Genomic DNA, 26468 nt, shown 5'->3' on the forward strand with positions numbered 1-26468 from the left:
AGGTCCAACACCACAGCCTGAGATGCTTGGGCAGGATGTTGAGACTCAGGCTCTGGAGATCCTTGATGCTGTTGAGAGCCCAGCAACCAGGCACTGACTGTTGGCCCTACCTATTGCCTCCTTCTCCCTGAAAACAAACTGAGCATCCTGAGGAAAACAACCTGTTCACACTGAAGAAAGAGACAGCAAATATTCAAACATCCACACCCAAAATAAATGGTAACCCCCCCAAAAAATACAAAGGGGTGCTCTTGCATAGAAGTAGCCTTACAAGGCTACAGTTTGGCTTCCCTAAACTCACAGAAAGAGAAAAGCATAAGGAAGATGAAGAAGCATAGAAACCACTCCCAGTTAAAGGAATAGGAGAACTCACCTAAAGCAGTCAAAAATGAAACAGAACTCTGCATTTTGACAGACATTGAGTTCAAAGGGGAGATAGTGAAAATAATAAAGGAATTAAGGCTGAATATCAATGAGTTAAGAAATGATATAATCAGTAATGCAGATTCCTTTAGAAAGGAACTAGAAAATATAGAGAGGAGCCAAGAAAATTTAGAAAACTCATTTACAGAGATACAAACTGAGTTAAATACAATAAAGAGCAGAATGAATAATACAGAGGAATGAATTAGTGATTTGGAAGATAGAATAATGAAAATCTCTCAATCAGGTCAGCAGACAGAAAACCAAATGATAAAACATGAAAGTAATATAAGAGATCTATGGTATAACATAAAGTGGGCCAATATACAAATAATAGGAATTCCAGAAGGACAAGAAAAAGAAAAGGGTACTGAAAATATATTTGAAGAAATTATGGTTAAAAATTTTCCAAATCTGAAGAAAACTGATACCAAAATATAGGAAGCACAGAGGGCCCCAAACCAGTTGAACCCAAATAGGCTCATACCAAGACATATTATAATAAAAATGGCAAAAGTTAAAGAGAGGATTCTAAAGGCAGCAAGAGAAAAACAAAGCATTAAGTATAAGGGAACTGCAATAAGGCTATCAGCTGATTTCTCTACAGAAACACTACAGGCCAGAAAGGAGTGGCAAGATATATTTAAAGTGCTAAAAGGAAAAAAATTGCAACCTAGAATACGCTACCCAGCAAGGATATCATTTAAAATAGAAGGGAAAGTAAAGATTTTCTCCAACAAATGAAAGCTAAAAGAGCACAGGAATACTAAACACATTCTAAAAGAAATACTGAAAGGGGTTCTCTAAATAAAAAAGAAGAAGAAGAAGTAAGGAGAAATAGGATGGAAGAAACCACAATTGGAAAGCAGTCACTTAAATAAGCCAGCATACAAATCTAAACATGAAGATGCTAAAAAAAAAAAAAAAAAGGCATCAAAATCATACAATGTAGAGAAGGAAAGTAAGAAAATATAGATTCTTTTTTTATTTTAATGATGAAATTTAAGCCTATATGACTATCAGGCTAAAGCAAGCAGATATAGGAAGGTGTTAATGTACATAAAAAACAGTGCAACCACAAATCAATACTGAACATCAAATTCACAAAAACTGAAAAGAAAAGTACTCAAGCATAAAATAAATGGAAACCATCCAAACAAAAGAAAATAAGAGAAACATAGAATCAACTGGAAAACAAGGTTTAAAATGGCAATAAATAAATATCTATCAATAAACACCTTAAATGCCAATGGACTGAATGCTCCAATCAAAAGACAAAGAGTGGCAGATTGGACAAAAAAGGAAAAACCTTCAATCTACTCTCTACAAGAGACTCACCTTAGGGCAAAGGACACAGATAGATTGAAAGGGAGGGGATAGGAAAACATATTTCATGCCAATGGACAAGACAGGAAAGCAGGAGTTGCAATACTCATATCAGACAAAATAGACTTTAACACAAAGGCCATAAAGAAAGACAAAGAAGGACACTACTTAATGGTTAAAGGATCCATTCAAGAAGAGGATATTACAATCCTCAATACATATGTCCCTAATACGGGAGCACCCAGATACTTCCAACAAATACTAACAGACATAAAAGGAGAAATTGATGGGAATACAATCATAGTAGGGGAATTTAACACCCTACTCACATCGATGGACAGACCCTCTAGACAGAAAATCAGTAAGGCCACAGAGATGCTAAAGAACACAATAGAAAAGTTAGAATTAATCAACATTTTCAGGACATTTCATCCAAAAAATCAGCATATACATTCTTCTCAAGTGCACATGGAACATTCTCAAGGATTGATCATATATTGGGGCACACAACCAGCCTCAACAAATTTAAGAGTGTAGAAATTATTTCAAGTATCTTCTCTGACCACAATAGCATGAAACTAGAAATCAACCACAGGAAAAGAAATAAGACAAAACTGACTACATGGAGACTAAACAACATGCTACTAAAAAAACCAATGGGTCAATGAGGAAATCAAGAAGGAAATGAAAAAATACCTCGAGACAAATGAAAAAGAAGACACAAGCACTCAAAATCTATGGGATGCCACAAAAGCACTGCTCAGAGGGAAATTGATAGTGATGCAGGCCTTCCTCAAAAAAGAAAGATCTCAAATCAATGACTTAACCCACCACTAATGAATTAGAAAAAGACCAAAAAACCTAAAGTCAGAAGAAGGAAGGAAATCATAAAGATCAAAGAGGAAATCAATAAAATAGAGACTCAAAAAATAAAAATAAAAAAAAAATCAGTAAAACCAAGAGCTGGTTCTTTGAAAAGGTAAACAAAATGACAAACCTCTGGCTAGACTCACCAAGAAGAGGAGAGAAAAAACCCAAATAAACAAAATAAGAAATGAAAAAGGAAAAATCACAACAGGTACTGCAGAAATACAAAAAAATCATATGAGAATACTATAAAGAATTATATGCCACAAAAGCAGTTCTCAGAAGGAAATTCATAGCAATATAGGCCTTCGTCAAAAAAGAAAAAAAATCTGGAGTTCCCGTCATGGCGCAGTGGTTAACGAATCCGACTAGGAACCATGAGGTTGTGGGTTCGATCCCTGCCCTTGCTCAGTGGGTTAAGGATCCGGCGTTGCCCTGAGCTGTGGTATAGGTTGCAGACACGGCTCGGATCCTGCGTTGCTGTGGCTACAGCTCCGATTGGACCCCTAGCCTGGGAATCTTCATATGCCGTGGGAGCGGCCCAGGAAATAGCAAAAAAAAGGCCAAAAAAAAAAAAAAAATCTCAAATTGACAGCTTAACCCACCCCCTAATGAATTAGAAAAAGAAAAACCAACATAACCTAAAGTCAGAAGAAGGAAGGAAATCATAAAGATCAAAGAGGAAATAAATAAAACAGAGATTCAAACAACAATTGAAAAAAATCAGTAAAACCAAGAGCTGGTTCTTTGAAAAGGTAAACAAAGATGACCAAGTTCTGGCTAGAATCACCAAGAAGATGAGAGAAGAAACCCAAATAAACAAAACAAGGAACAAAAAAGGAGAAGTCACAACAGATACTACAGAAGCACAAAAAACCATGAGAGAATACTATGAACATTCTATGCCAACAAATTTGACAACCTAGAAGAAATGGACAACTTTCTAGAGACTTACAGCCTGCCAAAACTGAATCAAGAAGTAATAGATCAACTGAAGAGACTGATCACTACAAATGAAATTGAATATATCATAAAAACACTCCCTACTAATAAAAGTCCAGGAATAGATGGCTTCACAGGTGAATTCTACCAAACACACAGAGAGGAACTTATGCCCATCTGCATTACACTTTTCCAAAATGTTGAAGAAGAAGGAACACTCCCAAAGACATTCTATGATGCCAGCATCACCCTAATAGTAAAATCAGACAAAGATACTATCAAAAAATGAAAATTATTGGCCAATATCTTTGATGAATATAAACACAAAAATTCTCAACAGGAGTTCCCGTCATGGCACAGTGGTTAACGAATCCGACTAGGAACCATGAGTTTGTGGGTTCGGTCCCTGCCCTTGCTCAGCGGGTTAACGATCAGGCATTGCCGTGAGCTATGGTGTAGGTTTCAGACGCGGCTCGGATCCCGCGTTGCTGTGGCTCTGGCGTAGGCTGGTGGCTACAGCTCCGATTAGACCCCTAGCCTGGGAACCTCCATATGCCGCGGGAGCGGCCCAAGAAATAGCAGAAATACAAAAAAAAAAAAAAAAAAAAAAAATATTCTCAACAAAATTTTAGCCAACTGAATGCAACAACATATCAAAAAAATTATACCCCAGATCAGGTAGGATTCATCCCAGGTGCACAAGGATGGTTCAACATACACAAATCAACCAATGCCATACACCACATTCACAAAAGAAAAGTCAAAAACCACATGATAATCTCAATAGATGAAGAGAAAGCATTTGACAAAGTCTAACATCCATTCATGATCAAAACTCTTACCCACAAATCCAAAGCAAATATAATTCTCAATGGAGAAAAGCTGAAAGCCTTCCCACTAAAATCAGAACAAGACACAAATGCCCGCTCTCACCACTGTTATTTAACATAGTATTGAAGTCCTGGTCACAGCAATCTGACAAAAAAAAGAAATAAAAAGCATCCAAATAGGAAAAGAAGAGGTAAAACTGTCACTGTGGGCAGATGACATGATAATATATACAGAAAACTGTAAGGACTTGACCCAAAAACGACTTGAACTGATTAACAAATTCAGCAAAATAGCAGGATATAAGATCACCATTCATAAATCAGTCACATTTCTGTACACTAACAAAGAAATATTAGAAAAGAATACAAAAATACAATACCTTTTATAATGCACCCGCAAAAAATCAAATACCTGGAGATACACCCAACCAAGGAGGTAAAAGACTATTATGCCAAGAACTTTAATGAAAACATTAATCAAGGAAATTAAAGATGAAAAGAAATGGAAGATATTCCAGGCTCCTGGGTTGGAAATATTAATATTGTAAAACTGGCCATACCACCCAAAGCAATCTAGAGATTCAATGAAATCCTTATCAATTTACTCCTGACATTTTTCACAGAACTAGAACAAACAATCCAAAAATTTATATGGAATCACAAAAGATCCAGAATTGCCAAAACAATTCTGAGGAACAAAAAGCAAGCAGGAGGCATAAACTCTTCCAGACTTCAGGCAATATTACAAAGCCACAAGTCATCAAGACAGTGTGGTCCTGGTACCAAAACAGACATACAGACTATTGGAACAGAATAGAGAACCCATAAATAAACTCAGACACCTATGGTCAAGAACATCAAATGGGAAAAAAACAGTCTTTTCAGCAAGAGATGCTGGGAAACCTGGACAGCTGCATGCAAATCAGTGAAACTAGAACACACCCTCACACCATGCACAAAAATAAACTCAAAATGTCTGAAAGACTTAAATAGAATACAAGACACCATCAAACTCCTGGAAGAGAACATAGGCAAAACATTCTCTGACATCAACCTTCAAATGTTTTCTCAGGTCAGTCTCCCAAAGCAACAGAAATAAAAAAAAAAATAAAAAAAAAAGGGAGTTCCCGTCGTGGCGCAGTGGTTAACGAATCCGACTAGGAACCGTGAGGTTGCGGGTTCGATCCCTGCCCTTGCTCAGTGGGTTAAGGGTCCGGCGTTGCCCTGAGCTGTGGTGTAGGTTGCAGACGCGGCTCGGATCCCGCGTTGCTGTGGCTCTGGTGTAGGCCAGTGGCTATAGCTCCAATTCAACCCCTAGCCTGGGAACCTCCATATGCCGCGGGAGTGGCCCAAAGAAATAGCAAAAAAAAAAAAAAAAAAAAAAAAAAAAAAAACCAAAGCAACAGAAATAAAAGCAAAAATAAACCAATGGGACCTAATCACACTGTCAAGTTTTGCACAGCAAAGGAAACCAAAAAGAAAACAAAAAGACAACTTTCAGAATGGGAGAAAATAGTTTCAAACGATACAACTGGCAAGGGATTAATCTCTAAAATATACAAACAACTTATACAACTCAACAGCAAAAAAGCCAATAACCCAATGGAAAAATGGGCAAAAGACCTGAATAGACATTTCTCCAAGGAAGATATACATATGGGCAACAAGTACATGAAAAAATGCTTAACATCCCTGATTGTTAGAGAAATGTAAGCCAAAGTACCATGAAATACCACCTCATAACTCTCAGAAAGGCCATCATTAAAAAGTCCACAAATAACAAATGCTGGAGAAGGTGTGGAGAAAAGGGAACCCTCCTGCACTGTTGGTGGGAATGTAAGCTGGCACAACCACTATGGAGAATAGTATGGAGGTACCTTAGAAATCTGTACATAGAACTATCATATGACCCAGCAATCCCGCTTTTGGGCATATATCCAGACAAAATTTTCCTTGAAAAGACACATGCACCTGCAAGTTCATTGCAGCTCTATTCACAATAGCCAAGACATGGAAACAACCCAAATGTCCATAGACAGACAATTAGATTAGGAAGAAATGGTATATATACACAAAGGAATACTACTTAGCCATAAAAAAGAGTGAAATAATGCCATTTGCAGCAACATGGATGGAACTAGAGACTCTTATTTTGAGTGGAGTAAGTCAGAAAGACAAAGACAAATACCATATGATATCAGTTATAGCTGGAATCTAATATATGGGACAAATGAAGGTTTCCACAGAAAAGAAAATCCTAGACTTGGAGAATAGACTTGTGGTTGCTGAGGGAAAGGAGGAGAGAGTGGGTGGGTTGAGAACTTGGGGTTAATAGATGCAGACTATTGCCTTTGGAATGGATAAGCAATGAGATCCCACTGTGTAGCACTAGGAACTGTATCTAGTCACTAATGATAGAGCATGATAATGTGAGAACAAAGAATCTATACATGTATGTGTAACTGGGTCACCATGCTGTGTAGTAGAAAATTGACCGAACACTGTAAACCAGCTATAGTGATAAAAATAAAAATCATTAGTAAAAAATTAGCATCTATTTAAGAATCATTAAATATAATCCTAGGAGCATAACAAACAGTGCTTAGACAGTAAACCTTGTAAAACACAAATAATTATGGTGGTGGTGTTGGTGGTATCAAGAGTTTTCACCATGTCTCCATGTACCTTTTGTGCTTCTTTCTAATACTATAAAGACTGATCCTTTACTGATTTTGTATTACTAAAATATATTAGTATCAGAGTGTAAGCAATTTGGTTTATAATATCATTATAGATAATAGAGAAGCTCTGTGACTAGATTGAGTGAAGCTACTTTAGGGAGGAAAGAACAAAAATAGCTGAATTGCTCCTGAGAGATACAGAGAAATAGAGAAAACAATTTTTGATAGGTTAACCTCAGTTTTTTTTTTTTTCCCCATCAAGACCTTTATAACCTGATTATAGGTTATTCCTCTATTAATCCCCTTTGCATACATTCTATTTCCTCTTCTTTCATTAATTGCATTGACTTCAGGGATATAATCTCTACTTTTAAGATCAATTGAAGCTAAAGATGACAAAATGTAAGGACATAGTTGCCCCATATTCTAAACACTATAATGGTGTGAAGTAAGATCATTTGTTAGGTATAATTATCATCATTTATGCACTATTATTTCATTACCACAGTTTTCGAGGATAGATATTTTATGTTCAAACCTATATATTTCATGGCAATGAACAGATCTGAATCTTGCTGGGTTTTGGTTGTAATGAATTTAAGTTTTCTGCAGTGAAAGTATTTCTTTCACCAGATGAAGCAATTCTGGATACTAACCATAAAAGAAAGAAGACCCTGTGGCTATTTTAAAATTTTCAAAGTATTCTTATCACTTCACTGGAAATGTCCCATTCCACTGGAAAAAAAAAAAAAAATAGGCAGCTTTGAAAATCCTGGCCTGCTGAGTGATATTCCTCCTGATGAGTGAATACTGCATTTGGTGTTTTAAAAGATATATTTTGGTTATGGAAAAAGCATTCAGAACACAGCTCACTGCTCCATTTAGTAATGTGATCCTCATTAAATAATGATCTATTCAGTTCTCCCACCTCTGTCTTGGAGGTATTTATGACTTTTTAATAATAATCACTTAAGAGAATATTACTTAAATAGAGAATATTCTACCCAGAGAATCATTATTTGAAATTTTCAAGCTTATGTTCTTTTTTTTCATCTTTTATCTCTTTTATTCAAATTTGAGTTATCCAACTCAATGTTAACAAATGTTGATGACTATCTGCTAGGAATAGAACATCACAGCTAAACTGCTGTAGGGAATATGGACAAACAAGGAACAGTTTCTAAGGTAATGCATGAATGGATAATTTTTAAATTTTATTTATTTGTTTTATATTATATTTGATTTATGCTGCTGTGTCAATTTCTGCTGTACAGTAAAGTAACACAGTCATTGTATATCTTTTTCTCATACTATCTTCTATCATGTCCTATCCCAAGAGGTTGGATATAGTTCCCTGTGCTATATAGTATGACCTCATTGTTTATCCATTCTAAATGTAATTGTTTGCATCTATCAACCCCAAAGTCCCTGTCTATCCCACAATCCCAAACTCCCAGTCCCCAACGCTCTTGGCAACCACAAGTGTTTTCTATGTCCATGATCTGCTTCTGTTCTGTAGATAGGTTCATTTGTGTCATGTTTTAGATTCCACATAGAAGTGATGTCATATAGTATTTGTCTTTCTCTTTCTGACTTGGTACCAAATAAGGACCATTATTTGGATGTAATTGCCTTACACTCACTATAGGGAATATTCTAATGCCTTTTCACATCATCACATAGTGATACAGCTATTAAGACAATAAAAAAATCAGAAGGAACATGGCATTATACATCTGTTAAAACCCATAGAATGTAAAACACTAAGAGTAAACCCTAATGTAAACTGTAGATCCTAATATAAACTGTGGACATGTTGATGTAAGTTTATTACTTAAACCACTCTTGCATGAGACATCAATAGTGAAGGAGGCTGAGTGTAGAAAAGGAAAGGGTTTGTGGGAACTCCTGCTCAATTTTTCTATGAGTCTAAAACTGCTCTAAAAAATAAACTGTAAAGCACACACATAGCAACACTGAAAGAGAATATGTGACAGAATATGGCTGCCATATTTACACAGCTGAATGTCGTCAATTTACATGAAAGACTCCCTACTTAATAGTCCCATTTGTCCCACGTTTATGTACACCTTTTTGTTTTGTTCTTTTTAGGGCCCCACCCGAACTATATAGAAGTTCCCAGAATAGGATCGGAGCTATAGCCACTGGCCTACGCCACAGCCATAGCAACACCAGATCTGAGCCACATCTGCGACCTACACCACAACTCATGGCAATACCGGATCCTTAACCCACTGAGTGAGGCCAGGGACCAAACCTGCATCCTCATGGATGCTAATCAGATTCATTTCCATTGAGCCATGATGTGAATGCCCATGTTTACATATATCTTTGAATGTTAGAATTAGAAGGAACATTTGAGACAATCTACTGATATTTCTTCATGTTACAGAGAAGGAACCTGAAACCCAAGAGATCAAGGGGCTGTGTAGTAATGACGTGCTCTACTTTTAATCCTTTATACTTTGCCATCTTGCATTTCTAACAATTTAAATCCAATTTTATTTAGGCCATTGTTGGCATTATTTGATGAAACTAATTCTGCAAATTTGTACTGGTAGAAGGTCATGTTTTATTTTGATTTATGTATTGAATCCTATGACTTTAAACCTATTTAATAATTGAAGCATGTGACACTCAAAAGAGGGTTTCTTTTCCCTATGCCTGGAAGCCTAGAAAATAGCTGTTTACAATTTTTTTCTCATAATAACCACTCTGTCACAAACCAAGGCCAAAGAAGAATTATAGAAAGAATTCTTTTTATGTCAGTAACAGCCATAGCTTAAGAAATATAATACTGTTGTTTTGAGATATTTTTTCAATTTTACTCCTTGGTTACAAAGTGAATTTTTAGGGCCAGTTCAATTTGGCTGCTTCAATTTCTTCTTGTTCTTGTGACAGTGAACCTGTACTACTTTGCGTTGTCATTTCAAACTTGTTTCAAGACTGTATTTTCAAATCATGTGAGCAGTTTGTGTGTATTTGTAGGTGGTCAAGTGCAATAAATCTTTCAAGTCACAGAGTACTAACTAGGACAAGAAAACAAAAAACTTTCCAACACTACTGAGAAACAAATAAAACCATACATAGAAAGTGTCACTATAGGTTAACTAAATTAATGGAAATATTCCACAAATCCTATTTGGATAATTTCTGAACTCAAAACATGAAAAACAATGCAAAATAAAACAAGCTTCTATTAGGTATCTGGATTCCTCGGAATGGATATCTGAACCCCAAAGCTCTAGAAGATACAGTATGATGATCTACTATGATTAAAGTTTGGCCAACTTTATTTGGAATATTATTATTCTGTTATTGAGAGAATCAAGAAATCTCTTGAAGCTTCTTTCTCAGGCATTTAGCACTCCTTGTGAAAGTGAAGGTCCCAACACCTGCTTTGCACTTACTCACATAAAGCACATCCAGTCTGTTTAAGCATCTTTCTTTTTCCCTCTCCTGAGTCACTCTGTGCTGCTGTATTTATTTCTAACTGTTCAGGATTCTTTTCCGCTCATGATTCTCGTGAGTCTCTTCAGTATTCTCTTATACATTTATATCTGATACTCTGATGTCTTTCTCTACTCTTTTCCTCATCCAAACTGAGTTACCTAGAACCCTATTCTCAAAAGGCCCAGTTACACCCATGCATAATAAATTATCAAGAGCTGCTAAGAGATTGGTAGCTCTCTTATTCATATGTTAGAGCAAAGCTCAGTGTCTTAACCCAACACCATAAAATCAACTAAAGCACCATGAAAATCATGTGTGGAAAATATTTTCATGGATAGGTAAATATTTTGGATGTTTTTCAAATTATTTCATTCTCTGACTCTTAGTCAAAATATTGGTCAAATGAAAATGCGGTGGTTCTCCCTTAGTTTAGGAATATCGATACCGTTAACATTGCTAAATGTGACTTTAAACTTGAAAAAGTGTATTTCCCCCATTTTAAGAAAACCAAGGACATATTAGTCCATTTTTCTTTTTGACACACTTCCTTTAAAAAATAAATTAAAAAGCTAAGATTCAGCTTTTGAGATTGTTGGCCATTAGCTTTTAAACAGATGGATAATTTTCTGGTTAAAAAAGGAAAAAAGAAATTACTTAATTGATGTTTGGTCTGGTACTTTAGCAATGGGTAGATCTTTAATTCTTTTTTATCATTTGGTTTTATTCTTAGCCAGAGACAGTAAGTAGCACTTGGATTCTTTGGGGGACTTTGAAAGGAAAAAAGAACTAATTATTTCTATATATTTCTTATTATTTTTCAGAACAGGGACTTGGTTAAAGTAGAAAGCCTATAAATGGAATGAGTCACCCATGGCTGGGTTAGGAAGAGGTGATTTGAGACAGGAAAAAAATAAAAAAATAAAATTAAAATATTTTATTATTAAGCACTACCTTCCAGGAATAAAATCTGGAAACTTCATGTATTTATGCAATTTAAATCATCAAAATAATCTGTTGAGGAAGACAGTTTTTTTTAATAATGAAGGAACTGGGTTTTGGGATGAATAGATATTCAGAGGAGAGTTAGTTGCTTTGGGATGCCCAAATTCTGCATTTAGGATTTACATTTGGATTTTCACCCTTGAAATTTACATAAGCCATGAATTGGATAACCAGTGGTGCAATAATCAACATCATATCCCTGATAATTTCATAATGAGAATTTTAATTCTGTTGTATTTATGATTGGGAAAGATAATTGGAGTCTGAACTCATATAAATATGAACTATATTTCACAAGAACTCATAAATAAACATATATTTATGTATTTATATGTATTTCCCCAAACATGAGTTTTATTTACACTACCATGCTAGGTAAGATGAGAGTGAGGAGAGATTCCAGAAGAATTCAAGAACAGATGAGAGTTTAGTAACAACAACAAATATGTTATATAAAGCAAAGTCTCAGAGATATCTGACCATTCAGTAGGTAGGGTTTGGAAGGCCACACTGGGGTTGAGGGATAGTTCGTGGTCCTAGTGCTTAGTATCTTAGAAGCTCCATGGCAGTGGTTCTTAACTGAGGATGACTGTCCATCCCAGATTACATGTTGGAATATCGGGAAACATTTTTTGTTGTCACAACTGAAAGGGTGCTACTGGTGAGTAAACGCCAAGGATACTGCTAAACAATACACAAGACAATCCTCCACAACAGAATTATTTAGTCCTAAATGCTAATAGTGCCAAGGTTGAAAAACCTAGCCTTGTATTTTGAAATGCGCCTCTGGTTTAGTGCCACTATCCTCAAAATGTGATTTTGAAATGCACCTCTGGTTTAGTGCCACTATCCTCAAAAGTAGCAAATTCGAAGTCTTTTTCATTAGGGAACTATTTATTATCTTGGTCATCTCATTTATTGTTATCTAGCTTTTTTTTCTTAACTGTTTTTTGGGTTTTTTTGGCCACACTTGTGGCATGTGAAAGTTCCCAGGCCAGGAATTGAATCCACGCGACAGCAGCAAAAATGCCAGATCCTTAAACTGCTATACCACTATAGAATTCCTTTTTAAATATGTTTTTGAGTAATACTATATTAGTAATCTTATGATTTAGTATGTTTATGCCATTTTTATGTACTTTATATAAATGCCTTTTTAGAGTTGCTTTAGAATGTTGTGCCAATTTCTGCTGTATAGCAAAGTAATTGTCATATATATATACACACACATATATTATATATATGACTGAGTTACTGTATATATACTATTATACACACACACACACACACACACACACACACACACGTACACATTCTTTTTAAAAAATATTATTTTCCATCATGGTTTACCCCCGGAGATAGGACATTGTTGCTAGCTTTTAATGTCATAAATTTGCCAAATTTGCTTTTAACCAGAATTGCAGAAAAATATTTCAAGAAAAGCCAGCAGCTCTCTCAAATCACCCTTTACAGTTTTTGCCCAGTTTCTAGAAAAGTCTCCGTATAATATTAACTTGCACTAAATCTTCTACTGACAACTCTCTGGCACCAAAGCTTTTTAAGAAAAGCTCTTCCAAGAAATTGCTTAAAGCTGTCTAGGATTGCCTGGGGGATACAAAGATATATAACACCAACAGAATTATGAATGGAGTGACTTTCTTCTTTGTCACCAAGGCAGGCTTTGTGATGACTGATGTTAATGATGCTAGAAATGAGTTGTAGTATGGCAACCATTGTTCCTGTCTAGAGTTTTGTGTCCAGGAAGGGAGAGCCAAAGTATTTGACAACAATTGCGGATTCCTTATACTCACCCAGCATGGCACACAGTAGCAACTATGCAAATCTTCCAAGGATAGCCTGTTAAATCCCATTGTTTTCTATGGGTCAAGCACTCTGTCAATAAATTTATCCAGGACTATGTTGAAAAACAAACAAAAAAGCGAACAACAAAAAACCCCACTGATTTCTTTAATCTAGAATTTAATGTATTCATGATTTAATTTTAATGAGAACTGAATGAGGAAAGCTAGATGTAAATTACATAGGTAAAAACTTAGGTGGATTGATAAATTAAACCTGATTGTCAGTGTACTAGATACCAGAATAGATCAGTGTATTAAATATCAGAAAAGATTACTTACAGGTTATGAATCTCTGGCTCTGGAGTATTTTAAAGAGTTAAACAAACCACTTCTTCTGAATAATGATTTCTCTGGGTCACTTCCAGCTTTTTGACTATTAATAGCTTCAACAGTTAACAACCTGTAGGCTATTTTTTTAAAACCATCTATTTTCTTAGTCAACAGTCATTAATACCTATGTGAACAGAATCGGAATTAGGTTTGCAGAGTATGAGCACATAAAGTAGACTATTGTGGAATCTGTTCCTTTTTTCAGGGGAAAAATAAATCTTTGTTGGGGAGATTCTATTTATGTTACTGCTTTCCTTACAAATTAAATACTAAAATACTAAAAAGAATCGATGATTCCATAGTAATTCAAGGTTGTAACTAAATATGAAATGCTATTTTCTAAATCTTGGAAAAGAGGATTCAAAATTTTTCTTTTGTTACTTATGAAACATGATTCCAATTAGTTGGAAAAAACTGTCATTTGTTGGTGACTCTTATTAATAATCTTATTTACAATGTGACCATAGCCTGATAGTTGTTTCCATTTAATGTCCTCCCTTAATACTATTTTAGTGATAACACCCCTGAGTTTGGCTCAGATTTGAATTTACAGATACAATAAAGGATTACAATGAACACATTTTCATACTATTTTCAATGTCTATGTGAAACTCTTTTAACTCAAAATAGTGATGACTAAATTAAAAATAGACATTTACCAGCTCAATCATCACTAAACATTATTTTTGTATTTTTTTATTTATAATGATTTTAATTTTTTTAATAAATTTGTTTTGTGAAGTAATAGTCATTAGTAATCATTTATTGATAGCAGATCTCAATTTCAAAAAATTATTTATTTATTTATTAAAAAATTATTTATTAAAGTTGTACATAATGGGGAATTTGAAAATTAGGAAGCATGAAACAAAGTTGAAATGAAAATTACCACTACTGCTACTACACAGCTAGCAACTGTTAATATTTGGAATATTAACATCCATGCTGTTTTTAAAATGCAAATAATCTTATGATTGATAAAATTTTATCCTAGTCCTTTTATTATTTCCTATGTTGTGATTAACAATCTGTAATTTAATCTGTAGATTATCATAATTTTTTTAATTTTCTAATTTTTTGGACATTTTGATTGTTTCCAAAGTTTAGCTACATATATTTTTCACTGTTTGTGATAATTCCTCATGATAGAATTTCCTTAAAAAAAAAAAAAAACTAACACTTTTTAAAAGATATAATTCACATTACCATGTAATTAATATATTTAAAAAGCTTAAGTCAGTGCTTATGGGTAATTTTCATGTTTCTCCTAACTTCCTAGCCCTAAATCAACCACTAATCTACTTTCTGCCACTATAAACTTGCCTGTTCCAGACCTTTCGTGTAGAATTAGCTGATATACAGTCCTTCATGATTGACTTCTTTCACTCAGTGTAAAGTTCATCCATGTTGTGGCCTTGTTACTTAGCATTTTCTTTTTCTCTTTTCCTTTTTTTGCCAAGTAATGTTAGATTTTATGAGTATATGAATTTAAATGGAAAAAAATAAAAGTCATCAGTTGATTGACATTTGAGTTGTTTCTGCTTTTTTTGACTCAGATAAAATTGCCAGAAACATTCATGTACACATTTTGGTGTGGATATTTGCTTTGTTTTTGTTTTGTTTTCCTCTAGGATATATACCTAGAAATGCACAGCACAGTTTATATGGTAACTCTATGTTTAAACTTTTGGGGAAGTATCAGACCATTTTCCAAACTGGTTGAAACATTTTGCATTCTAACAGCAGTATGTGAGGGTTCCAAGACCTCCACATTCTTGCCAAGAATTGTTATTATCTTTTTTTAAAACAGTCATTCCAGTGGGGAATGAAGTGACATCTTATTGTGTTTTCGATTTGCATTTCCCTGATGCCTAATAATTTTGAACATTTTTTCATGTTCATGCTTATTTGTATATATTGGAAAAAAAGTCTATTCAATAGATTCTTTGCCCATTAAAAAAAAAAAAACTTGTTGCTAATCTGCTAGGGTTCTTTTATTTATTCTAGATAAAAGTCTTTTATAAAATATGTGATTTGCAAAAGTTTTCTCCCATGCTCTGCTTATCTTTTCACTTTTTGACGTAGTTTGAAACACAAAATCCATTTTATTCATTTTTTAATTTTGTTCCTTATGCTTTTAGTGTCCTGTATAAGAAGTCATTAGCTATCCAAGGACTCTATGATTTAATGCTATGTTTTCATTTAAGTGCTTTGTTTTAACATCTACATTTAGGTCAAAGATTCATTTTGACTCAATTTTCATATACAGATACAAATATCTGTGTGGACTTGCATGTGGATGTTAAGTTATCCCAGCACTATTTTTTTGACAAGATTGTTTTTCCACTATTGAATTGTATTAACAAATTGTTGAACATCAATTGACTGTAAATGTGAGGGTTTATTTCTGGACTTTATTTATTTATTTATTCATTTATTTATTTTTGTCTTTTTTGCTATTTCTTGGGCCGCTCCCGCGGCATATGGAGGTTCCCAGGCTAGGGGTCTAATCAGAGCTGTAGCCAGCTACAGCTACTCCAGAGCCACAGCAACGCGGGATCCGAGCCGCGTCTGAAACCTACACCATAGCTCACGGCAACGCCGGATCGTTAACCCACTGAGCAAGGGCAGGGATCGAACCTGCAACCTCATGGTTCCTAATCGGATTCATTAACCACTGCGCCACTACGGGAACTCCATATTTTTGGACTTTAAATTCGATTCCATTGATCTATAAATCTATCTTTATGTGTACTGTTTGTCTTGACTACTGTAGCTTTGTGGGAGATTTTGAAATTTGAATTGTGAATCCTTCCAACTTTGTTCTTTTTCAAGCTCTTTTTGGCTATCCTTGGTCTCTTGCATTGCCATAAGATTTTTAGGCGTGGAACCTGGACCTGTTGGGGACATGTTTTAGGATCAGCTTGTCAACTTTGGCAAGTAAACCAACTGAGATTTCAATAGGGTTTGTGATGATATGATCTGTAGAAAAAAAAAATTGAAGAGTAATGTGATATTTCAGTACAATAATGTGTGATATCTTCCTATATACACAGGTCTTTAATTTCTTTCATGAATGATTTGCAGTTTTCAAGTGTAATTTACACTTCTTTTGTTAACTTTATTCCTATTTCTTTTCTTTTTTCTTTTTTTTTTTTTTGCTACTGAAATGAAATCTTTCTTTCTTTCTTTCTTTCTTCCTTTCTTTCTTTCTTCCTTTCTTCTTTCTTTCTTTCTTTCTTTCTTTCTTTCACATTTTTTGCTTTTTAGGGCTGCACCTGTGGCATATGGACGTTCCCAGGCTACGGGTTGAATCAGCAATGCCAGATCTTTAACCCACAAAGCGAGGCCAGGAATTGAAACCACATCTTAATGGATACTAGTCAGGCTGGTTACCAATAAGCCATGACAGGAACTTCCTGAAATGGAATTTTCTTAATTTATTTTTTGAAATATCCATTATAAGTACATAGAAGTATAATTGATTTTTGTATACTGATCATGTATTCTGCAGCCTTACTCAACTCTTTCATTAGTTTTAATAGGTTTTTTAGTGGATTCCTTAGAATTTTCTTTGTATAAGATCATGTCAACTGCAAATCGACTATATTTTTTTGACCTTTCTCCTCCCTCTCCTTTTGCTTTTCCTACTCTTATATTTCTTCTTCTGTGTCTGTTTCATCTAAATTATCTAATTTTTTGGCATATAGTTATTCATAGTATTCTTTTATAATCATTTAAAAATTTTTGTAAGGTCTTTCATTCCTGACTGTAGTAATTTGACTCTTTTCTCTTTTTATATTGAGCTGTCTAGCTAAAGAATTATCAATTTTGTTGATCTTTTCAGTGAACCAACTTTTAATTTGGTTGATTTTTTTTTTTTTTTCTTTGTAGGGCAACACCCACAGCATATGGAGGTTCCCAGGCTAGGGGTCAATTGGAGCTACAGCTGCTGGGGTACATCACAGCCACAGCAACACCAGAGCTGAGCTTTGTCTGTGACCTTACACCACAGCTCAGGGCAATGCTGGATCCTTTACCCACTGACTGAGGCCAGGGATCGAACCCACAACCTCATGGTTCCTAGTTGGATTCGTTTCCACTGTGCCATGACAGGAACCCCCTAATATTGTTGATTTTTGAGTAAACTCTATTTTGTTTCCTATTTTTAAAATTCCACTAAATCTTTATTATTCCCTTCCTTCCATTTACTTTGGGTTTAGCTTGCTGTGTTTTTGTTGTTGTTGTTTATTGTTTTTTGGTTTTTTTAATTTTGTTTTTGTTTTTGTTTTTCTCAGTTTTTAAAGTGCAAAGTTATTAATTTTGAGATAATTCTTTTTTAATCTATTCATATACAGCTATAAATTTCATTCTAAGAACTGCTTGAGATGCAACCCACAAGTTTTGGTATGTCAAGTCTCCATTTTTATTCATTTTGAAATATTTTCAAATTTTCCGTGTGATTTCTTCTCTACCTCATTGGTTATTTAGGAGCAGAATATATTATTTTCCCATAGTTTTTAATTTCCCAAACTTTTTTTGATATTGTTTATTTATAACTCAACTTCAGTGTGGTTAGAGGACATAAATTTACATGATTTTAATCCTTATTGACTTTGATTTTGCTATTTGCTATCAAGCTCACTTTTTAGTCTCCCCTAAATGCTGGCTGATTTCTCTTATGTTTTTGACAGTGCCTTCTGATATGAATTGCTCTTTTCTGATACAATTAAATTCTGGCCGGGGATAGTTTGTGAGACCAGTCTTTAAGCTTTCTCCTGATTCCAGAAGGGCTCTTTGTTGTCTATTTCCATGTTTCTGTATGGGTAACTAGTTGGCCTGTGGTTTAGCTTAGTTAAAGCCTCCCCTTAATTGTTTATAACAAAAATCTTGATTGTTATGGATAGGCCACTTAGAGTTGAACTTTTCCACATTCTGTTTCAAAGAAAGTCTGTTGCTTTGGGGAAGGTTTTGGAGTTCTCTATTCTTATGGATTGCTTCTCATTCTAGATAAAATCCGTGAGTCACTGATCCTGGCTCTAGACAGAGTGGTAGTCTCTGACTTGTCTGGCTCTCTTGGAACTTTTGTGCCAGCAGCCAGAAGAGCAATTAAGATCCGCGTGTTCACAGCCTTCCTTTTCTGAGGCAGGACTTTCCCTCTACTGTTGGGTGCTGGGTCAGGTAGGAAGCCTCTGAGCTTTCTGTTGTGCTCACCATAAGTTAAGTGCCTGCAACTTAGATTTGGAGGGTATAATGAAGGGGTTTCCTGCTTTTTGGGTGAGGCTCCTTACGAGAAGCCAAGGAGAAAGGGAACCCCATCTTACTACACACATTCTGCCCACAGTAGAAATTCCATCAAGCTGAATTGGAACATGAAGAGAGGGACTGTTCTCACCTAGATTTGGTAAATTTTTTTGAAGCTTTTTTTTTTTTTTTTCTTTATGTGCCACATATCCTTGGTCAATTCTGAGAAATCTTCATCTTTATTTTTCAAAATAATTTTTACTAGTTTTGCTTGTTTTAATAGAGGTCGTATTCTATATGATCCTCATGCTAGCATTCTGAAAATAGAATTCTTGGCATTTACTATTTAAATATGTATGTACCAGTGACATTGTCTGAACTCTACCTGACAAAATGTTCCCATATAATTTGTACAAGAAATATGAAAACAAATGGCTAAATCTTAAATAATTATATTTTTACAGACTGATGTCTATTGAAGTGAGACAAGATTTTAAGGTGTGATTTACTATTGTTATTAAATGAGTGCACAAGGATTATACAGTTGTTACAGCTATAGAAAAGAAATTATAGGTTTAACTGAAAGTTAAATATAAATATTTTGTTATACTTTAAAAGTTTTATCTAAAATGCAAAATGTTTCTATGACTGCATTATTCCAAAACCATAACTAAAAAATTGTTTGATATACACATTACATTTTGTAAAAGGTGAAACTATGGAGACAGTGAAAGTATCTGTGGCTGGGAGGAAGGAGGGCTGTGAGAGGGATGAGTAGGTAGAATGCAGAGAATTTTCAGGGTAGTAAAACTATTTTATATAATACTATAACAGTGGGTACCTGTCATAATACATTTGTCAAACCTGTAGAATATACAACACCAAGAGTGATCACTAATGTAAACTGTGAACTTTGGGTTATCATGATGTGTCAATGTAGTTTCCTTAATTGTAAAAGAGGTACCACTCTAGTGTGGAATTTTGATGATGGGAGAGACTGTGTGTGTGTGGAGACAGGTGATAGATGGGAAATATCTGAATCTTCCACTCAATTTTACTGCAAACCTAAAACTGCATTGTCTATTTAAAAAAAAGGATTTGATATGTTTTATAACATACATTTATTCTAGAAGAAATACTGAATGTATATGTAAAGAAACATCACATTTTATAGAACAAATACTAAAACATTAAAAAAATAAAAACATAATTTTTTATAATTAGATATAGTAGAGTTCTGTTCATTCAGCATCTTTTTAGTGTTCTTGATTCCAGAAAACTTGTCTGTTCAGATTAGTAGAGGCTATCTACAACAAAGCACTCCTTCTGCAACTGTTTCTACTGTGTATATCTTTTAGATGAGCATTAGTTTATCCTATGTATTTTGTAATGACTGTCCTGAGACCCTAGTAGTGGTGGCAGCTTTAATTATAGAAATATTCTAAAAAGGAAAATGAATCTCAGGGATAAGAGTAAAGGCAGCATAGTTTAAACATTTTCCTCCAAGTACAAAATCACTTTCATTGACAAATTTGGAAAATAAGAATTTGAATTTATTAAGGGAAATGCTGTCTCCTCAAAATAGGATTTAAATATCACTCAAAGAAGTCCCCCTGTGGCACAGCAGGTTAAGGATCTGGCATTGCCGGAGCTGAGGTGCAGGTCTCAACATTGGCATAGGATTGATCTCTGGCCTGGGAACTTCCACATGTCATGAGTGTGACCAAAAAACAAAATTAAAAATAAACTGAAATATCACTCAAATGTATGTGGCAGGTATTTCAGGGGAAACTGAAACCATGAGATCATGGCTCAATTTCTTGGCATGCATTGTACTTGAAGATTCTCTGAGAGAAAAATAGCTCTTAAAATATTATTTTTACATTTACTTAAATTCAGGCATTAAGGAATGGAATACAAATTTTGCACATAATTTAAAACTAAAATTAGATTTCAAAATGCACTAAAAATCATGGTGGAAAAATTGGGAACCATGGTCATCATCAAAAGGACTTTTGAACACTTTTTTCCTCAATGTTGAAAACCAGTTTTCATTCATGTTGGTATAGTCTACTTCTATATCTAGACATTTCATGGAGATTTCGCAGGCATGTAGTATATACCTAAAAAGTTATAATTATCTAGGCAAATACTAGTTTTTTGTTTTTGTTTTTATGTTTGGGTCACAGATGGGCATCTGAAATGGTTTCAGTTTACTAGAAAATACATCCCATCTGTAAGAGAGATTTCAGGATACCCAAGAACTGCTAATTTAAAGTCATTTATATATTAAAGGTCTTTGCACATTAACAGTCAGACTTTAGGAGTGATTGAGAAATCCATTCTGGAAATTCCTCTTGTGTTTGTGTCATTTTCCTTTTGTGTGAAATAGTAGAATCCTATAAAGTGCAGACTTCACAGGAAGACCTGTGTCACAATACCTATAAATTACAAGGTTGTGATTGATAAATGATATGACCTTGCAAGCTTTAGCCTTTTTGGAATTAAGTTTTCCAACTGGTAAAATGCAGATAAGACTATGACGAGAAATAAAGAACAGATGCTGTCTACACTTTAATAAACTTCCCCATAATAGAAAGTTGTCTACTTAGAGAAAACCTTTGTAAAGCATTTTGCATATATAAACCGTGGTTTGTGAATACAGAATAATAATATCAAAATAACTCATTATGCCTCAAAGAAAATATGAAACTTGAAATCAGAGTGGACTGGTTGGCTTTTTAATACATCTGCTTATAGTTGGATTCCTTCCATTTGCCTTTAGGGTAGTTTTCATGCTTTGTTTCATTGTATTCATGTAACTGATCTATGTAGTCTGCTAGATTTCCAGGCAGGTTACTGTTAAAGACAATATCCCACTGGTAACATTGATTCTTATCCTATTGTGAGTTAGTATCAGATGATTCATAGGGGCCAAGATAGACTGATAAGAACTACAAAATAGCATTGCATTTGGATTGATAATATACTGAACATAAATACACCTAAGACTTTTTTTTTTTCGATCTTTGCAATAGTAATATGTTGATGACTCTTGGTATCACATCAGGTGTTCAAAATTTGAATGAACCATGATAATAATTATGTGGTTAAACAGAAGGATTAAATGGCATGGAACAATCAACTTGCTCTATGTCATAGAAACTACATCCTATGAATATTGTCCTGCCTTTGCAATTACACATAATCATTGATACTGAAAAATGTGGTAATTTGCTGATTTAAATGCTTAACACACTTCCAGAGTTACTTCTTTTATGAAGTTCTCCTCTATACCAATGTGTTATTAACATGATGCCAGCTGTCTCAGATCACTTTCAAGTTATTTCTATTTCCATTTAATCACAGAGTCACAAGATTTTCTGAGGTGAGATACTTTAGAGATTATCTAATCCAACTTGATTATTTTTCATATATGATAAAGAAGTTGTTTTAAAACAGCCATCACGCTGACAGACTTCACAGAAACAGATGTACCTAAGGAAGTCTGTGCCAACTCTAGCTGTTTTGAGTTTTCCCCATACATGAATGAGAGCTCTCCTCTCACATGTCCCTAGCATTCAGCAACCCCACCACCCCACCCCCAGCTGATGTCAAGCAGAACAGAGACATCAGAGCAGAAAAAACTGCCCCTGCTGAGCTGGGCCCAAATTGCAAGTTCTTGAGCAACAGTGTTGCTTTCAGCATGAAATTTTGGGATGGCTTGTTACCCAGCCTTAGAAACTGGCACAGAAGCCCAGATTGTGGACAAGACTTATCCAAGAATGCATATCTGTGAGTAACAGAATTGGTGGTAGATAATGATGTTTTGGTTGTGTGTTTAATGTTTTTTCTACTTCACCATTTGTTTCCTTAGGGGGGAAAAAATTGTTAGGATGTGTTGTCAAATTTTGCTTAATTTTTCATAAGCCTATTTGAAAGCAAATAGCAGGTTTTTGATTTTTTTTCCTTCTTGCTACCGTAGATTCTTCTTTGTTGTTAATGAACATAGCTTTACCTTGAAAGTAAAGGCCAAAACACTTCCCTTTTATTCTATTGCATAAAATGGTTTCATTTTGCCTGCTGCTGGTAAAAATCTGACTAAAAGGCTCTAACAAATAATCAGCAATGCACAACCTGTCCTTATATGCATGTGGTGAGAAATTAAGTGCTTAAATTTAGGAAAAAAAACATGACTCTCCAGTGTACATTTGTGAATTCAGAATAATCAAAATAAAGGACAGAAATAATCATAAGTTAACCTTGTGAAGCTTAACTTGCTTTATTTCCAGGTTATTATCAGTGCTCTGAGCACTGGAATTTTTCAACTATGATTCAAGCTAAATTGGTTTTAATGATTCCACTCTAGGTGACTAGCAAAATAAAATAATTGGGAAAAAAGCCTACATATTCACCTGCTTAGCAAAACTACAATTTGATTCAGTATTAGATAGAATAAGTTATTTCTCAATGAATTTTTTGCATGTTTTGCTTAGATTTAAAAATTTCTTGTTTTAGTATTTTTTTTCTTTTCAGAAAGATAATCATCTTAATTTATTACTATTTTTGCCAGCTCTGTAAATACAAAGGGGAAAAATTGAGCTTCTAAGTGGGGGAATTGAATAACTACTTAAGGAGTTTCCCATTGTGGCTCAGTGGTAACCAACCCAACTAGTATCCATGAGGATGTGGGTTCGATCCCTAGCCTTGCTCATTGGGTTAAGGATCCAACATTGCTGCAAGCTGTGGCATATGCCACAGATGTGTCTCGGATCCATTGTGTACCTGGCTGTGTTGAAGGTCTACAACTGCAGCTCTGATTTGACCCCTAGCCTGGGAATTTCCACATGCTAAGGGTGAGGCCCTAAAAAGCCAAAAAAAAATTTAAAAATTAAAAAGAAAAGAAAAACTGCTTAAGATTGTTTCTTATTCTGAAAGTGCTTTCACTGTGTTAGAACAGAAACATACCACAATCTCTAGAAGTCCTTTTAAAGTGTTTATTAACTATATTATGAACCAAGGCTTAACAACTTTTCAGGGATATCATACAATCCTATGAGATAGCCTTTATTCTCACTTTAAGGATTTGTAACTCAGGCTTCAGAGAGGTTATATAACCTGTTCAACATCACACATCTGCTACCTTGCGGTGCTGGAATATATATCCAGTTCTCTTCTGCCTCTAAAGTTCAGTTTTCTTTCCACATTATCATATTCCCTCTGCTAAACCATAATAAGTTTATTTAATTCCTTCATTCTTTAACTCTGAAGAGACAAGTTTATAAGATGATCTAAAGTCATTGTAAAAATGTGGGGCACAGACAGATTTTTCATGTTGATAATAGCAAAATGGCTCTTGTATTGTGTGGGAAGTGATGGGAATTAGAACAGTGGGACATCAGGATTTAGAAGAAAACATTTCACTAAATGGAACAAATCTGATAAAGGCAAAAATGAGAGAGGAAGAAAAGGGAGAGTGAACTCTCAAACTGGAAAGTATTAAAAAATTTTCACTCATTTTCCAAATTGTTCCAGGATAATAATAGTTTTAAGGAAATAAATGAGTGCACTCACTATAAATTTGAAAGAAGGCTATTTTATTTTCGTGTCCACCCCTGCAGCCAAAACTATTTAAATGGATTCACACAATATGTATTCTTTTGTGTATTGTTTCTTTCACTTTTCAGGTGATATTTTTGAGATCCATCATATTGTTGCATATGTTAGTAGTGTTTTCCTTTTTATTATTACATAATATCCCATTGTGTGAACAAATCATAGCCTGTTTATCTGTTCTTCCAGTGATGAATGTCTGTGTTTATTTCTATTTGTGGCTCATATGGATAAAGCTTTGGACTCTTTTGTACACAGCTTTTTATGGACCTGGTTTTCATTATTTAACTTTATTATGTAATCACATTTCATACATTGGGTTAAAACAATAGCAACAAAGACATATACTGTAAGATTTATAGGATGACATTTTTCATACACATCTTAAATAAAGATTTCATCATGGAATGTATTCACATTCAATTTGAGGTCCAAGGAAAGATGGCAGGTCCACTTAGTCACTCACTAGATTTCCTGAAGCACTAGAGTTTCCTTTTGTAGACTCTTATCCAATTATCTACTAGTCTGTCACAGTTTTTCTTTTAAGATCTAAGAGGTTTGAAGCTCACAATAATATAGCAGGAGGAGAGGCTACACATACACACACACAACATACATATATAGAGAGAATTGTTGTATCTCTTTGATAATTGAAAACATTTCAAGTTAGCTACTTCAGAACAAGTCTTTATCCTTGATCTACCCTTCTTAAGATGTTCTATCACATACTTTCTGAAACTATTTCATTTGTATTCTCAACAAATAGAAATTTCTTAAGGAGTCTTATTTTTCTTTATCTCCCTAGGATGTGTTGCAATTTTAAAATATCCGAGCTTACCTTATTATTATTTTTTATTAAATTACATCTGTATTCCTTTCCTTGATAATGCAAACTGATATTAGGATCTTCTTTTTCCCCATTTCATCATAGTTTGTTTTATAATATAATATTTAACCTCTCATCAGCATGAGCATGGTTTAATTGAGGTGAAAAATCAGCCCTTTGCTGAGCTGCTTTAAGACTCTATTTTTAGTAAACTTCTTCCTAATTCAGCTGAAACCAAGAATATGACTATTTCTGATATGTCTCCTCCAAAGTCCAGCTGGTATGAATACTTTCTTTGCTTCAAGGTTTTGTGTGTTTTTTCTAAACATCTTCTCCATTTTAAAATGCAAATTTTGTGGTTAATACAGTATAGTTCAGGTAAAATTTTGCTGAATTGTTGGCATGTCTTAGTTTCCTGCATGGATAGAATACTGAGTGTCATCCAATTAAATTATATTAAATATTAGAGCTTTTTGATATATTTTATTGTAAAATCTTCTGTATTTATTTAAATAATTAAAATGAGGACTTCTTTTTGAGCTAGTGGATCACTTTTTAAACTTCTAGTTTGGAAACTTTTAAATACACATAAAATAAAAAATTAGAGAGCGTATAATAAACTCTCCCACTGCCCCATGCCCATCACCTGTATCAATTCATGATCAATTTGTTTCAGCTAATTCAGAGAATTTCAAGACTTCATATAACTTCATTATTGAGTTACACTAAACTATATGTGACAACTACTATATATTTTTGTGTATAGCTGTCAAACACTGTAATTTTATTTTTTTTGTTTATGATTTTTATTTTTTCCATTATAGCTGGTTTACAGTGTTCTGTCAATTTTCTACTGTACAGCAAGGTGACCTAATTACCCATACATGTATACATTCTTTTTTTCTCACATTATCATTCTCCATCATAAATGACTAGACATAGTTAAGATCAACAACTTAACCCACCACCTAAATGAATTAGAAAAAGAAGAACAAACAAAACTTAAAGTCAGCAGAAGAAAGAAAATCATAAAGATCACAGAGGAAAT

The 26468-nt window shown here is 34.3% G+C and overlaps 1 protein-coding gene across 5 annotated transcripts in view; it reads left to right on the top strand.

Moving 5' to 3' along the window:
- Nucleotides 1–26468, top strand: part of LRP1B (LDL receptor related protein 1B) — a 1884722-nt gene that overhangs the window by 1379876 nt on the left and 478378 nt on the right. The gene's annotated exons all lie outside the window — the stretch shown is intronic.

The sequence above is a fragment of the Sus scrofa genome, chromosome 15 (assembly GCF_054392235.1).
Source record: "Sus scrofa isolate SSC_HxYL_T2T_F1_AM1 chromosome 15, Sscrofa_HxYL_maternal_Yorkshire_Landrace_v2.0, whole genome shotgun sequence".
Lineage (NCBI taxonomy): Eukaryota > Metazoa > Chordata > Mammalia > Artiodactyla > Suidae > Sus > Sus scrofa.